The sequence below is a fragment of the Crocodylus porosus genome, unplaced genomic scaffold (assembly GCF_001723895.1).
Source record: "Crocodylus porosus isolate Cpor-Errol unplaced genomic scaffold, CroPor_comp1, whole genome shotgun sequence".
Lineage (NCBI taxonomy): Eukaryota > Metazoa > Chordata > Crocodylia > Crocodylidae > Crocodylus > Crocodylus porosus.
The window spans coordinates 61,229,856-61,243,467 of NW_017728949.1; the positions used below are offsets into that span (position 1 = coordinate 61,229,856).

The following is a 13,612-nucleotide window of genomic DNA, read 5'->3' on the forward strand; positions in this document are numbered from 1 at the left end:
CCCCAGGGTAGGAGCCTGCACCACTTCTCTTGGAAGTTGGTTCCAGATCCTAGCCGCCCTGACCGTGAAGTAGCGCCTCCTGATGTCTAGCCTGAGAGGACTTTCCGGTTTTCTGCTGCTCTGTCCTTTATTGATATGAAACCCGATGCCTTTATGTCCTCTATTTTTCTCTTTGAGAGAGAAATCATCTATTCACTATTAATCATCCATATATCTTCAAGAGAAAAAAAGAGGACATAAAGATGTCAGGTTTCATATTAATAGAGGACAGAGGACAGCCAGACTGTTGTCTATGATGGCCACCCTACTCCTGTCCCATATGAAATGGGAGAGAGCATGAAGGGCAGCACGCAGAATGTGACAGTACTAAGTAGAGCACTAAGTGTGGGAGGGAAAATGAAGAGTAGATCATGGGGAAGGTTAGGCATGAGCAGGGGAGAGTCAAGAGAAATAAGTGAACGAGTCGTTCAGTAAAAGGAGCAATGGTCTCAAGTTGCACCAAGGAAAGTTTAGGTTGGATATTAGGAAGAATTTTCTCACTACAAGGGTAGTAAAGCACTGGGACAGGTTACCCAGAGGGGTTGTGAAGTCTCCATCCTTGAAGGTTTTTAAGACCTGGCTCAACAAACTTTGGCTGGGATGATCTAGCTGGGGCTGGTTCTGCTTTAAGCAGGAGGTTGGACTAGATGTGACCTCCTGAGGTCCCTTCCAACCCTCATTGTAGAATTGTTGAATAAGCCAGGGAAGGACTTCAGAAGAGGCTGATGTGGTTGCCATGAATAGAAATAGTCTTCTTATAGATTTTAAGGCTTTAAGAGACAATTTGCAGTTGGCTAGGTTGACCTCCTGCATACCACAGACCAAAGAACCTCACCCAGTAACTTCTGCATTGAGCCCCTAATGTGTGTGGGGCTATGCTATTATCTTTTCGAAAGGCATCCACTCAGGTGATGGACAATCCATCACGTCCATATGCAAGTTCTTCCAGCGTTTAATTGCCATCACAGTTAAAAATTCAGACCTTAGTCCTAGTTTGAATTTATCTCCCTTTAACTTCCAACCACTGGACCTCATTATGTCTTTTCCTATTAGATTAAAGAGCTATCATAAATCTCTCTCCATGAAGGTGCACCAGCCTCAGAGCAGTTTAGATGAAAACAGATTCAGCTTTACAACAGACAAGAGTGCTTTGTCTGCTTGCTGGGCACAAAGCATTTTTCCCCTCAGACAGTCCCTGCTGTATTGTTGAAGTCTGAGGTGGGAAAGCCTTACCAGAGACTCTGTTCAACCCCTGATCAGAGCATTTTTGCTCCCTGCAGTATCCTTCACAAGTGCTTGCCTTATTTAGTTTTAAATGGCCTAAACAGCATTTATACTACATCCCAAGGGGCACTATTTTACAGCCTGATGGGGGATCAGCATCTAGAAGATTTTCCTGGTATTCAGTGTATAATCTCTGCCTTAATTCATTCCCATTACTCTTGTTTATGCCCCTTTTACTGTTATAATTAATTCATTTCCTTCCTTGGCTACAGCCTTCAAATATTTGTAGGCTGTTATCATGTCTCCTCCTAATTGTCCCTTAGCCATGTTATACATTTTTAACTCTTCTAGCTTTTACTTATTAGTTACTCTTTTTACCCCTTAATCTTTTTTTTTTTAACTGTCCTCTGAACCCCTTCCAGTTTGTCGATATTTTTCTTTTAATTAGATGCCTAGAAATGAAGTAGCTATTCCGGAGCTGGATAGTTAGTAAAGGACTACATCCTTGCTTCCTGCTATAGTACAAGATCTTTGTGTGCAGCCCACAATAGCATTGTCTTAGAGAAAGGTCATCAGAAACCTCTTAAAGTCGGTGAGAGTCTTATACTGACTTCAGTGTGTTTTGAACAAGCTTCAAATCAATACCAAATGCCTTGCTAGGAGATTCGCTTTAGTCGAGTACAGTGCAGAGTGTACAATGGCAAACAAAGGGCCTATATATGCACGAGATCAGTTTAAATGATCTAATTGTACCTTCTGGTTTAAACCATTATGAATATCCCCAGTCTATAATTTATTAGCTTCATATTTCAGCTTCTACATCCTTTTTCTTCTTGAGTTGTGCCTCCCTGGAGATGCAGATAACTGTGAAATGACAGGGGAGGCAGGAGGGTAGCGTTTTCTTGCAAATAGTCGAGTAAGCTGTGCAGCTATTTTTATGTAGCAAAACAGGACCAGTTTCAGAGGTGATTCACTGGGTGACGCAGCTGAGACCTATTTACCCACACGCTCCAAGGTGTCAGGAGGCTGCACAGATATAACTCCCATCCTGAGAAGCTGGAAGTGATGTCAGTTCAAATAGCGTGGGGGCTATTTTAACATGCACTTCTTTTACGTCTCCTGCTTATTTTTCTTTTTACACTTCTCCATCTAGCCACTCAACCTATGAATGATTCCACCTTAGTCTCCTTTACAGTCATTTTAGTTTAAGGAGGCTGGATTCGTAGGTGTGTGCCATTGACACATTGGAAAGTGGATGGTAAGTGGATGCAAGGTCAAGGATTTAAGGTGGCACTGGAAGCAGAGGGGGAGAAAGTAATAACTGACACTGACATACACCTGCATCTTTGCTTCATTTTGGTTTTAACTTGATTTGATGTATTTGGTGGCTTATCTGTGTTGGACGTTGTTGCTGAGCATGGAGAACTCTAAACACCAGGAGCCTCAGACTTGCACTCAGGACTTTAGGCTCTGTTGCCTTCTGATTAGAAATGGCTGATGCAGGTAGGGCCTGGCTAAACTCCTACTGACTTGGATGAGTGTAGGATCTGGGCCCTTCCTCCAGTAGGTTTACACTAGAAACCCATTACTAATTTATGAGGTCTGTCTGAACAGTGACATAGGAATGCAGTGTTGGCAAATGGGGCACGGGGGCATACGTTGAGGGGGAAGTGAAAGGGACCCCCGGCTTTCTTTGAGGTCAAAATGTGGTGAACATAATACTCACTGCTTTGGAAAGAGTAATAGCAGGAGTAGAGAAGAGAGGCCATAAATTTATCGCACCTGGGAGTCTTCTGAAGAAGTGTCTCCTGAGATGGATTTTGTGGGTTGGGAATAAATCTTCCCTCTTCCCACTTTACTCCCAATTTCCTCTCCTGTTTCTTACAGCCATTCCCTCCTTGATTTGGGGGGATTAACCCTATCGAGCTTGCCCTCAATAAAAGGCCTGTGTTTTGTTCCAAGTGACTTAAATAGCAAGGGTCTTTGAGTAGATGTTTTATCTTTTTTTAGACCAACTGTGATAAAAGATATCACATCTGCTCAAAGAACCTTGTCTGCCTATGTCCTTAGACCAACACGGCTACAACCAAAAACCCAGCCAGTTAATTAATTGGCATTTAACGCAATTTACTTAATATTTGACAAAGGCTGGTATGGTTGGCATTGTAATTTGTTTCCAGCTGAGCTTTTTCTCCCCATAAATTCATAGAAGTCGGGGCTGGAAGGGACCTCATGAGGTGATCGGATCCAGTCCCCTGCACTTGGGCAGGAAAGACGGCTGGGATCAGATGACCCCAGCAAGGTGTGCGTCAAGTCGTTTTTTAAAGATCTCCGGGGCAGGTGACTGGACCACCTCGGGGGGGGTCTCTTCTAGACCCTAGGCACTCGAATCGTAAAGAAGTTTCTCCTTATGTCCAATTTGAAGTGATCTTCGAGCCGTTTGTGTTCATTGTTTCTGGTCTTCTCCTGGGGTGCCTTGGTGAACAGATGCTCCCCCAGGCCACAATGTAAGCTCTTATAGGCTGCTCTTCAGTTAAACCAGAAATGTTTGCATACCTTGTGTTAACTGACCGTCAAGTAACTCAAGGTACAGGAATGTCATGGAGACGTACCCGGGGGCTCCCCTGATGCGGCATTCATTCGGCTGTATGGCTCATCTACTCTCTGCAGTCCTCTTTCTTTTGTGTCTATGTATTTGCCTCTGGCTCTTATCGATTAGTTGAGTACTTCTTGAAATAATTTCCAGTCTGATCCTGACAAGTTTTCTTGCTGCTTTCCATGGTAGGTAATGCTTTGGAGTGCTGCTGTTAGTAATGCTGGTGTTTCTGAGCAGCCAGATAGGGAGGCTTCCTGGTTTACTGGCTTCCCATGTCACCTCAATGAGAGGTGCACCGTACTTCATCTTGGCAAAATGGAGAGCTTTCTTTTTTGGAGATTTACAAATCTGCATGTAGCGATCCCTTTATACTGAGCCCAGAAGAGTGCTTATACCAGACCCGTACTCTACGCAGGCATGTCTGGAGGAAGTCAGTGATGTAAAGAGTCATGTATTATGAGTAGCTCATGGCTAGCCCATGTGGGCTTCTCTTCTCCTGAACTTCTTGTTCGGACAACGTTTCTCACAGGCCTTCTTTCCTGTCATACTTTCCTTACTGTATTCTGCATGAAGTGTATGGATATGCTCGAAAACGTTGGGCTAAAGAAGCTTGAGGAGTTACTTCTGGACCATTCAGAACCCCCACTTCTCCTGTGCATTTCATATTTTTCTCCCCTCCCATCTCATGCAAATTTGGGTTATTTTGACCGCTTCTCAGCCTAACCACACCATCCTGTAGTTTGCCACTTCCAGGATCGTAGCTTCATGATACAGCCCGTCGCCATTAGACTTAAACCACTGAACGCCGACGATCGTTGTGATACCAAAGAAATACCGCTCTGTGAGTATGGCAGTTTCTGAAACGTGCTTCTCAAATAAGCACAGCAGCTGCTTTGCTTGGCTAAAGTGCCTTTTATGGAGGTATCTGGTACACGCTGGTCAGCCAATTTCCCAGGAGGTGATACACACAAATACAAATAGATATCCATTATAGGATCAACAATGAACGTTTCTTCAACAAGCATCTCCGGGTGGTTTATTTCTGGCACTGATCTGGAAAATCCCGTGGGCTGGATTGTGCCTCCTAGATCTCCCTGTGTCCCTGTGGAAGGATGAAATCAGTCACCGCTACAGCACTGTCAGGTTTGAAGTGCTCGCTACAGAAAGCCCTGCAAACTCCACAAATGAGGAGGGGCGATGCTATGCTATGCACTGTCCCCGCTATCAGCACTCCAGAAAATCTGCTCCAAGTCCCAGGCTTGTTCTATGCAGAGCCCTCTGCATCCTCTCCATGCAGGGTCCCATGGACAGCTACTTGCTTGGGAAACCCTGGTAAAGCCTCTCCCGTGGATTCATGCAGATTGGGAAGGGGGGGGAGAATTCTGTTTAAGATTCCCAGTGATATCTCAGATCTTTGCAGGGGGATCTGTAGGGTTTGTGATCTCGCATCCAATGTGATCTAAGGCAAACTTTTCAAAAAGACCTTTTTTGAGCATCTACTCTCTCCTGCAGGAGGAGGTGATGTGACCGCACATGGTTTAGTTTTAGCTATGGATTTGCTGGCAGTAGAATTTATATGAGTACGTGGCTTAGCCTGTAGATGGCACTCGCTGTACATTTTAAAAGACCTGCAGCTTTATAACGGGTAGAGCCGACGATTTTGGATCCGGAGGAACAAAGCATTGTCTTGGAACTGAAATGAAGCACAGCTAGGACATGGGTACCTGCGGTATACTCCCTAGGTTCACTATCCCTCCCAAAATGCCTTCAGACCCAGGATCCCCTGACAAGCAAGCCACATATTTCGTGAGATGCATGTTTGGGTGCTTGATCCCTAAATATAACACAGGGCTCCCCTTTTATATTTGTGTTGGCAAATTGTTCTGTGTTTTGTTGAGCAGCTTCTGTGTCTGTTGGGCCCACATCACGTAGTGCATTAGGTTTAGATGCCTTAAAAATACATAGTGCCATGCCATAACTTTCATACACCCCCCCCCCCCAGACATTGTTTCTGAATCATTATTTCATCTCTAGCAAACCCAGCAGCAGTCGAAGGCTGGGCCTAAGATGGAGAGGACATCCCAGGCCAAACATAAAAAATGCTGAGTTACTCAGTTTTTCCTGTTGATGGATATCAGTTGCCCTACTTGCTTCCAAGAGAGCCTTTGGGAATGGATGGTTTGAGATATGAACGTCAGCTCTGAAATGCCGAGATTTCCTTTTTTCTACAAGTCCCGGTCCCTGCAGATTCCCCGTTCTCCTTTTCATTCTTCCCAAGGAGATAAATTGAATTCCGCAGGAGTTACTGCATGTAGGGCTTTCACATGAGACCTTGAAACCCGAGCGGCTCCCTGTTCTGTTTTGAATCAAAGAGAACATGGTATGCTTCATACGAATATACATTTGCTCTATCTGACAACAATTTCCCCTTTCCTTATTCGAGCATTCCTGAAACATTGTGTATGCACATGAATATGTGTGTGTGTAGCTTCCAAAACAGTTTGAGAGAATAAGGCCTGTAAGCGTAAATAAGTTTGAAATATGATTAGGTCCTGCTTTTCCTCTGAACAACTCCATGTGGCGAATAATAGGATGCAGCAGGTAAAAGTTTTCCTCTTACAGTCTCTCATCATCCAACTATTTTTTAACTAGTTCACTCAAAACTACATGAGGCAATGGAGTAGTCAGGCCAAGCTTGAATTGCAAACAGCTACTTGTTTGGCCTTGGAAAGAAAAAACGCTAATGCTTTCCCATGCAGATTCCAGCTCTGCTGGATGTCATTGTAAAGCTTGGCATGAAGTCCGGTACTAATTTAAAACAGTCAGAAATAAATTAGGAAATAAATTGGGAAACTGTGTTGTTAATGAATGCTTGGTAAGTGTTGTCCCAAGGTAGATTATGGTTTGGTTATTGGCCTACCTGCGTGCCTCCCAGTGATACGAGGAACTCGCCGGGCAGGCTGGATTTGGATGGTTATGATGCAACGTGGCCCTGGGCAGATTTGGCAAGATCAAGCATTTTAAAAGTAGCAGCAGGTACATTTAAACTTAGCAGGAACTTCAACGTGGTTTCAAGCAATCCCAGCATTTCAAAAATCGTGAGCCAGACCTCAAAAAAGTATTCCCACTTTTTACACCTGGAGTGTATATATGTTTTTTCCTTCTCCCACACAGGCCATGAACAAGGTTTAAACCTAAAAACTTAGATTGGCAGCATACTACAGTGGGAAGGAATGGACTGGTCCATGCAAGAAGAGAAAGCAGGTGTGGCCAGTGGGTTACACAAGCATTTTTGGGACAACAGTGGGACTGTGAGCATCGGGATTCATGGTTTCTCTTCTTGGATGACAGCAGGCTGTGGTCTGTCAGTCACAGGCACCAGAGACCAATGAATCAGTGCCCATACCTGTGTTGTCAGTATGGACGAAACCTGGGGCTCGGGAATAAATAAAGCACAAGTCCCTCTGACTTCAGCTAAAGAACCAGTTCTCTTAACCTTGGAAGCATTAGCAGTCCTAAACCCCTAGATGAGCTCGAGGTGCTAATGTTGACCCAGAACCACACTGCGTTCATCTGCATTATGGGAACTTCTCGTTTTGCAAGCTTCTTTGGAAAGACTGTTGTGCCAAGGCATGACTCTGTTACGTGAAAACCTGGAGCTTGATCTTGGATAGCTCTGAAGTGTCATGCCCATGAAATAGGTGAATCACTGCTTTCCCTCACCACCAAAACCTTTGTTTGTCATGAGAATTATGAAGTGCGCTAAAATGTTAACAGCAACCAGTAGAAAAGCTGAGTTTAGACCCATGCACTATGGAGTTACAGGTCAATGTACCTTTCTTTAGGATACAGGGGTTCAGGGGCAGATCAAGGATTTGGCACTACCTCCCCCCCACTCTCCATCCCCCAGCGTGGGCAGACTGTGACACTGGAGCCTCTGCTGCTGCTTTCGCCCTTTCCCTGCCCACTGCTACTGCTTCTTCCACTGTCCCAGGAAGGGAGAAGCTTCAGAGCCACATCCTCCCCACCCTGCCCAGACCCCCTGGGAGTAAACGTGGGAAGGAGGAACCTCCCTGCCCACCACCTCTGCTGTTGTCACTGTTCCCTGCTGAGCCCAGCACCTTCATACCCCGGCTGGAGCAGGCAGGAGCGGCTTTGAAGCTTCCCCAGCCCCCAGGACGGAGGAAAAAGAGGAGGAGAGGGACCTGCTGCATGGGGGAGAGAGGGGAGGAGAGGGATTCTTGCTGCTTTGGGGCCGCAGATGCTCCCATGGTGCGCTCCAATCAGAAAGGGGTGCAGCTGTGCCACCGCAACCCCTCCAGATCCATCTCTGCAGGTATTTTTTTTCTGTATAGCGACACCCCCAAAATCACATGACAACTGGATCTTTTCACAATCTTGCCTGTAGTAGAGGGTCAGAATCCGGCTACTCACTATAAAATCACGAGGCTTGGCAACAAGATTCATTTTCTGCATTTGCACAGGCCAGCTCAGTACTCTACATAGCTGCCTTATTTGAGTTGGTCTTTAAAATATATATATTTTTAATATGCCTGTAAATGTAAAAGAGAAGTCTCGTGGTAAGCTGGAAAGAAAGAGACAGCTTTTTCAGAGGTTGAAAATGGGAATGACTATTCTGCAGAAATTCCCATTTAAAAAAAAAAATTTTGTCCCGATGCAGAATGAAAGACTGACATTTCCTGCAGAACAGAAACTCTGAAAAATGCTGATGCAGAGCTATCAAAAACATATGGATAATTCTAAACATTCTGACTTATTCAGTATATGACATTTGATATATATATACACAATTAGGTATGCCTGTAATTACTTAATTCTAATATAATGAAAGCCATGGCACTTCTGGCTGTGTCTGTCTGTCTGTAACACTCCAGGCCAACTGCACATGTGCGGCCTGGAGCCTTACTGACAGACAGACCGACAGGGAAGTGGAGGCGGAGGTGGTGGGGGCCAAGGTGTGCTCTGCCACACAGTGGGGAAGGGAGTTGGGGCGTGGTATACGGCCCTGCAGGGGGCCATGATGCGGGACTGTATGGGGGTGTGGCACAGGGGGCATGGTGCATAACCGCTGGCTGCAGCACGTGGCTGCAGCACGTGGCTGTAGCGCACCCCCCATGCACACTCCCTGCATGGCACCCTGTGCCTGCATGTCACCCCCCACCCCCCCAATGACTACAAGCCCCTGCACAGGGAGTGCCCACTGGCTGTGACCACGGGGTGCAGAGGGTACAGGAGAAGTGGCAGGCAGCTGCAAGATGTGGCATGGGAAGCGGCCACAAGGGTCACAGCAGTACCTGCCAGCTGCCGCCGCAGGGTGGAGCATGCCCCCCATGCCTGCGGCATCATGCGGCCACATGCCATGCCCCCTCATGCACCCTGCGCCACACCCTAGGGCCACTCCCTGTCTACATGGCTGTACCCAGCATGCACTCCCTGTGCTGTGGCCACTCCCTGCACCACGCCCTGCGGCTGCCTGCCACATCCTCTGCACGCCCACATGGCACCCCCCCACGTACCATGCCACCCCCCATTTGCCATGACATCTATGTGTCCCATGCCACACCCTGGAGCTACTCTCTGTGCCATGCCCTGTGCCCATGCACCACCCCTTCACACACACCCCCATGTGCCATGCCACTCCCAATGTGCCATGCCCCTTGTGTGCCCCACACCACACCCTGGGGCTGCTCCCCATGGTATGCCCTGTGGCCGCCCGCCACCCTCTCCGCACGCCCATGTGGCATGCACCCCCACATGCCATGCCCATCATGCCCCACGCCACATCCTAGGGCCATTCCCTGTATCACATGGGTGCAGCCTGCAGGCGCTCCCTGCATTGCAGGCTACTCCCCGCCCCATGCTCCATGGCTGCGCACCAAGGCCCGCAGTGTGCCCCGTGCCATGTGGCCGCAGCCAGCAGGCATGCCCTGAGTCCCACTGTGCCATGGCCACTTCCTTTGCCATGCCCCACGGTTTCACACCACACCCCTTGCTTCAGCCATGCACCACTCCCCATCATGTACACTGCGCCTCACCCCCCAGCTGCTCCCCATGCCACGTGGGCACAGCCTGTGGCTGCTCCCCACGCCATGGCTGCTCCCTGCGCCACGCCCTGTGGCCGCACGCCATGCCCCCCACACGCCCTGTGCCACACTCCAGGACAGCTCCCCATACCACGTGGCTGCAGCTGGCAGGTGCTCCCCCTGCCGTGGCCACTCCCCACACCATGGCACATGCCATCCCCCCGCGTGTCCTGCGCCACACTCCAGGGCCATTCCCTGCATCATGCAACCAACAAGTGCTCCCCATGCCGTGGCCAGTCCCCACGTCACGCCCCATGGTCGTGTGCCATGCCTCCCTGCACAGAGGGGAGCGGGGCTGGACCCAGAGTGGGAGGGGGAGCAGGACACGAGCCAGAACAGTGGTGGGACGGGGAGAAGCAGGGCAGGTCCTGGAGTGGCAGTGGGAGGGGGAAAGCGGGGCAGGACCCAGAGCGGTGGTGGGAGGGCGGGGTGGGGCTGGATCCAGAGTGGCAGAAGGGGAGCACAGGGCTGTGCGCGGGTCTCTGTCCCCGCTCCTACCCCCCCTGTTCAAGACGGGTATTTTGCTACTAAAGTAGAAAGGTGGAAGTTAATCAAATTGCTACAGTTGAAAAAAACCTTTTTTACCATATGGTTAACATTACCCATATGAAGTAATTAAGCCAAAGCAGCTTATTTTGCCTTTTGCTGTAAAAAGTGTTGTCAAAATCAACATGTTCCTGTGCAACATCTTTAAAAAGGGCTTTTGTCCAATGAAAAACTGCCCCAGCTATATTTTTTCCACCTCTCTAATCATTGTTCTTGCTGCTTTCCTTGCTGGCAGGTCAGCCAGCTATCAAACTGTATCTACTGATTCAGGAAGATTATTCCAGTGACTTCCCAGTTTAATTAGTTATTGTGAAGGATTTTGGTTGATTACGGTTCTTGTGGCTGTTGGTAGTAAAGATGTTCAGGGGCGAAAAAAAATCAGTCGCAGAGCGGGCTAGATTTGGGCTTTCCTCTTTTGTTTTTGTCATGCCAACGCCAAATAAAGCGAGCGTGCCATGGTTTTATTCCTTTGTTTCCGAGAACTAAAAGGCGCTCAGTAAGAATCACGAAACTGATAGCCGGGGGTGGTTTGTAAAACTGTAAATATGTTAACTTTTAAATGTATTCTCCTCCGGGCATTTTCTGAATGATAGTGGAAACTTTCTACGAATTGCATCAGTAACAAAGGCTTTATGTCCAATAACATTGTCTGATATCTGGAAAATGTTTCAAAAAGGCAGTTTTTATTATTCGTTACGGGTGCGTGCACAGCCCAGGAGAGAGCTTGCTGGGCTGGTTCTCCACTCTGTTTCACCAGATTTACAGTGATTTTACACTTCTGATTTCAAAGGTGTTACGCTGAACAAGCCTGTTATAAGTCGAGTATCTGCTACAGTTAGTCCTTCAGAAGTACAATTATCAATGTTCTGGTTCAGTTGTCTCTGTGCATTACGTGAATCATACTTGCATTATCTACTGTCTATGTGTTCTTTGCCCGATGATTTCCCTTGCTTTATATTAGTACGTGTCCTCATGTCTGTTCTGTGCGTAAATGTATACTCAAAGTATATTGTCCTGGGGTCACATTCTGATCCTACGTGTGTGCGCATATAAACACACGAAGCAAAGCTTGCTTCCTCCAGTAGGGCCATTAGAAACATATGCACATGCACACACGCGTACACTCATGCACACCCAGTAGATTTTCCCCTCCAGAGCAGGGCATGTTAGGGTCACATGCACACATGTGCATATGTATGAACTTGCCCACTCTGACAGAGAGTGGAAGGGAGCCACACACACAGAGCGAGTCTTATCCCCTACAGCCAGGTAAGGCAGAGGTACATGCATGCACACATTTTAACAACAAATGGATCTACCTCTAGATCCGGAAAAGTCCACTGACTTCACTTGTATTGATTTACGCTTGTATAACTGGAGACTATAATCGTAATGTACATAAGTATTAATTTGCTCATTGATGAAAGTGCAAATAAATCTGTTGTTAATATTAGTGTCCTTTACTTAGTGAGGTCAGGTCTTGCACAATCAAGAAAGTTCTGGTTTATATGGCTGTGTCAATGTTATATTGTTTGCAATGTTTAGGCACCCTTGACTGGTGTCTGTAGCAGAACAGTGCCGCATGCAGCAGCTGGAATTCAGCTCCCTTTACATTCTTCCTCTGAATCCAGGGAGGAAATAGGAAGCTGGGCATGAGCACAGGCTGCGGAACAGGGTGGGCCACCCGGGCCATGGCCTGACCAACTTTTAGCATGTTAATTTAGGTAGCTATGCAGTTAAAAAAATAGCTATACAGTAGGTGTGTGAGTAGCAGGTCCTATCAGGGCCTGAATCAGGGACAGTGATTCGATTCATTGATTCGGATCACTGTCCCTGATTTGATTCGGCCAAATCTGAATCTGAAGATTTGATGCTGATTGGGAGAACCAGCAATTCGGACATAAACACAGCCTTCAAAGCTCTTTCTACATACCTCCAGGGACCAGGTGCAGCTTGAGAATGCCGCGATGGTGAGGCGGAAGGAGTGTCCCACGGGAGCGCAGGGGGAGCCCCGCGTGCTCAGCGGCTAACCCAGAAGTACTTTCTTGTACTTCCTGCCGTGTAAACCTCATGTTTAGGGCAGTGAGAACAATTCTGTTTGTTTGCTGGGGGCAGAGGGGAATGCATAATTACCCAAAATCAAATGAAGTGACACTAGATTGCCTGTGAATATTTGCCCCTGTATTTTTCTAACAAGGATGCCTATATTAGTTTGCAGCAGATACAAGAGAAACCCCCACCCACTCAAAAAACCAAATGCACAAAGCTTTCTTACCACCAAGTCCTCATAATTAGTCTAGTTCATTCATAGCACAGAGGTTATTTTTTCCCTCTCTGTGTGCATAACTCCCATGTGCACCAGTGAGAGAAGAGAGCCTACCTCTCTGTTCATACTTAGACCTCAGTGAAAACACCAGCGCAATCTTTGTGATTAATTGATTTCAGAGAGTTCTGACGGCAAATGAGAGCCGCAGCCCTCGCTGTAGCCGGCAGCCTGAGAGCTGGCATGCGCCGCGTGCAGAGGATCAGGGAAATGGAAAGCAGTTCTCATTTGGATTTCAGAACTATGTTTTTAGTGACCAGCTGCTTTTTTGCCCATTACTGATTATCAGTAGCTTAAATACATAATTAGGTAGACCAGCAGTTCAGGGACATGGCAGGGTGCCTTGGAGCGAAGCAGAAGTGGTGCATTCTAGTTACTGCTGCCATCCTGAACACAAATGTGCAGCTGCTCTCAGTGGTACTTCTCATGTCCGTCTGCCCCCACCCCCCAAGTCAGCACCTGGCCTAGTTTAGTTGTCCCTTTCACTCACCCAACAGTTACACCACTGAAATAGACTTGATAGGCAAACCTGTCGAAATCACGTAGACAGACAAATGCTATTTATGTACTGCTTAAAATCATCTAGACCAGGGGTGGCCAACCTGCAGTACATGTGCCACGAGTGACACAGGCAGCCCCTGTGTGTGGCATGCAGCCGATTGGTGAGGGGCCAGGCAGCACTACAGTAGGTAGGGCAGAAAGCAGAACGCATGGCAGCAGATCAGGCAGGGAGCACGGATGCAGAAAGGAGAGCAGCAGATCAGGCAGGGAGCACCGGGC

At 47.5% G+C, this 13,612-nt stretch overlaps 1 protein-coding gene across 6 annotated transcripts in view; it reads left to right on the forward strand.

The window, feature by feature from the left end:
* KALRN (kalirin, RhoGEF kinase) overlaps nt 1-13,612 on the forward strand; it is a 750,361-nt gene that overhangs the window by 406,665 nt on the left and 330,084 nt on the right. The window lies entirely within an intron of this gene.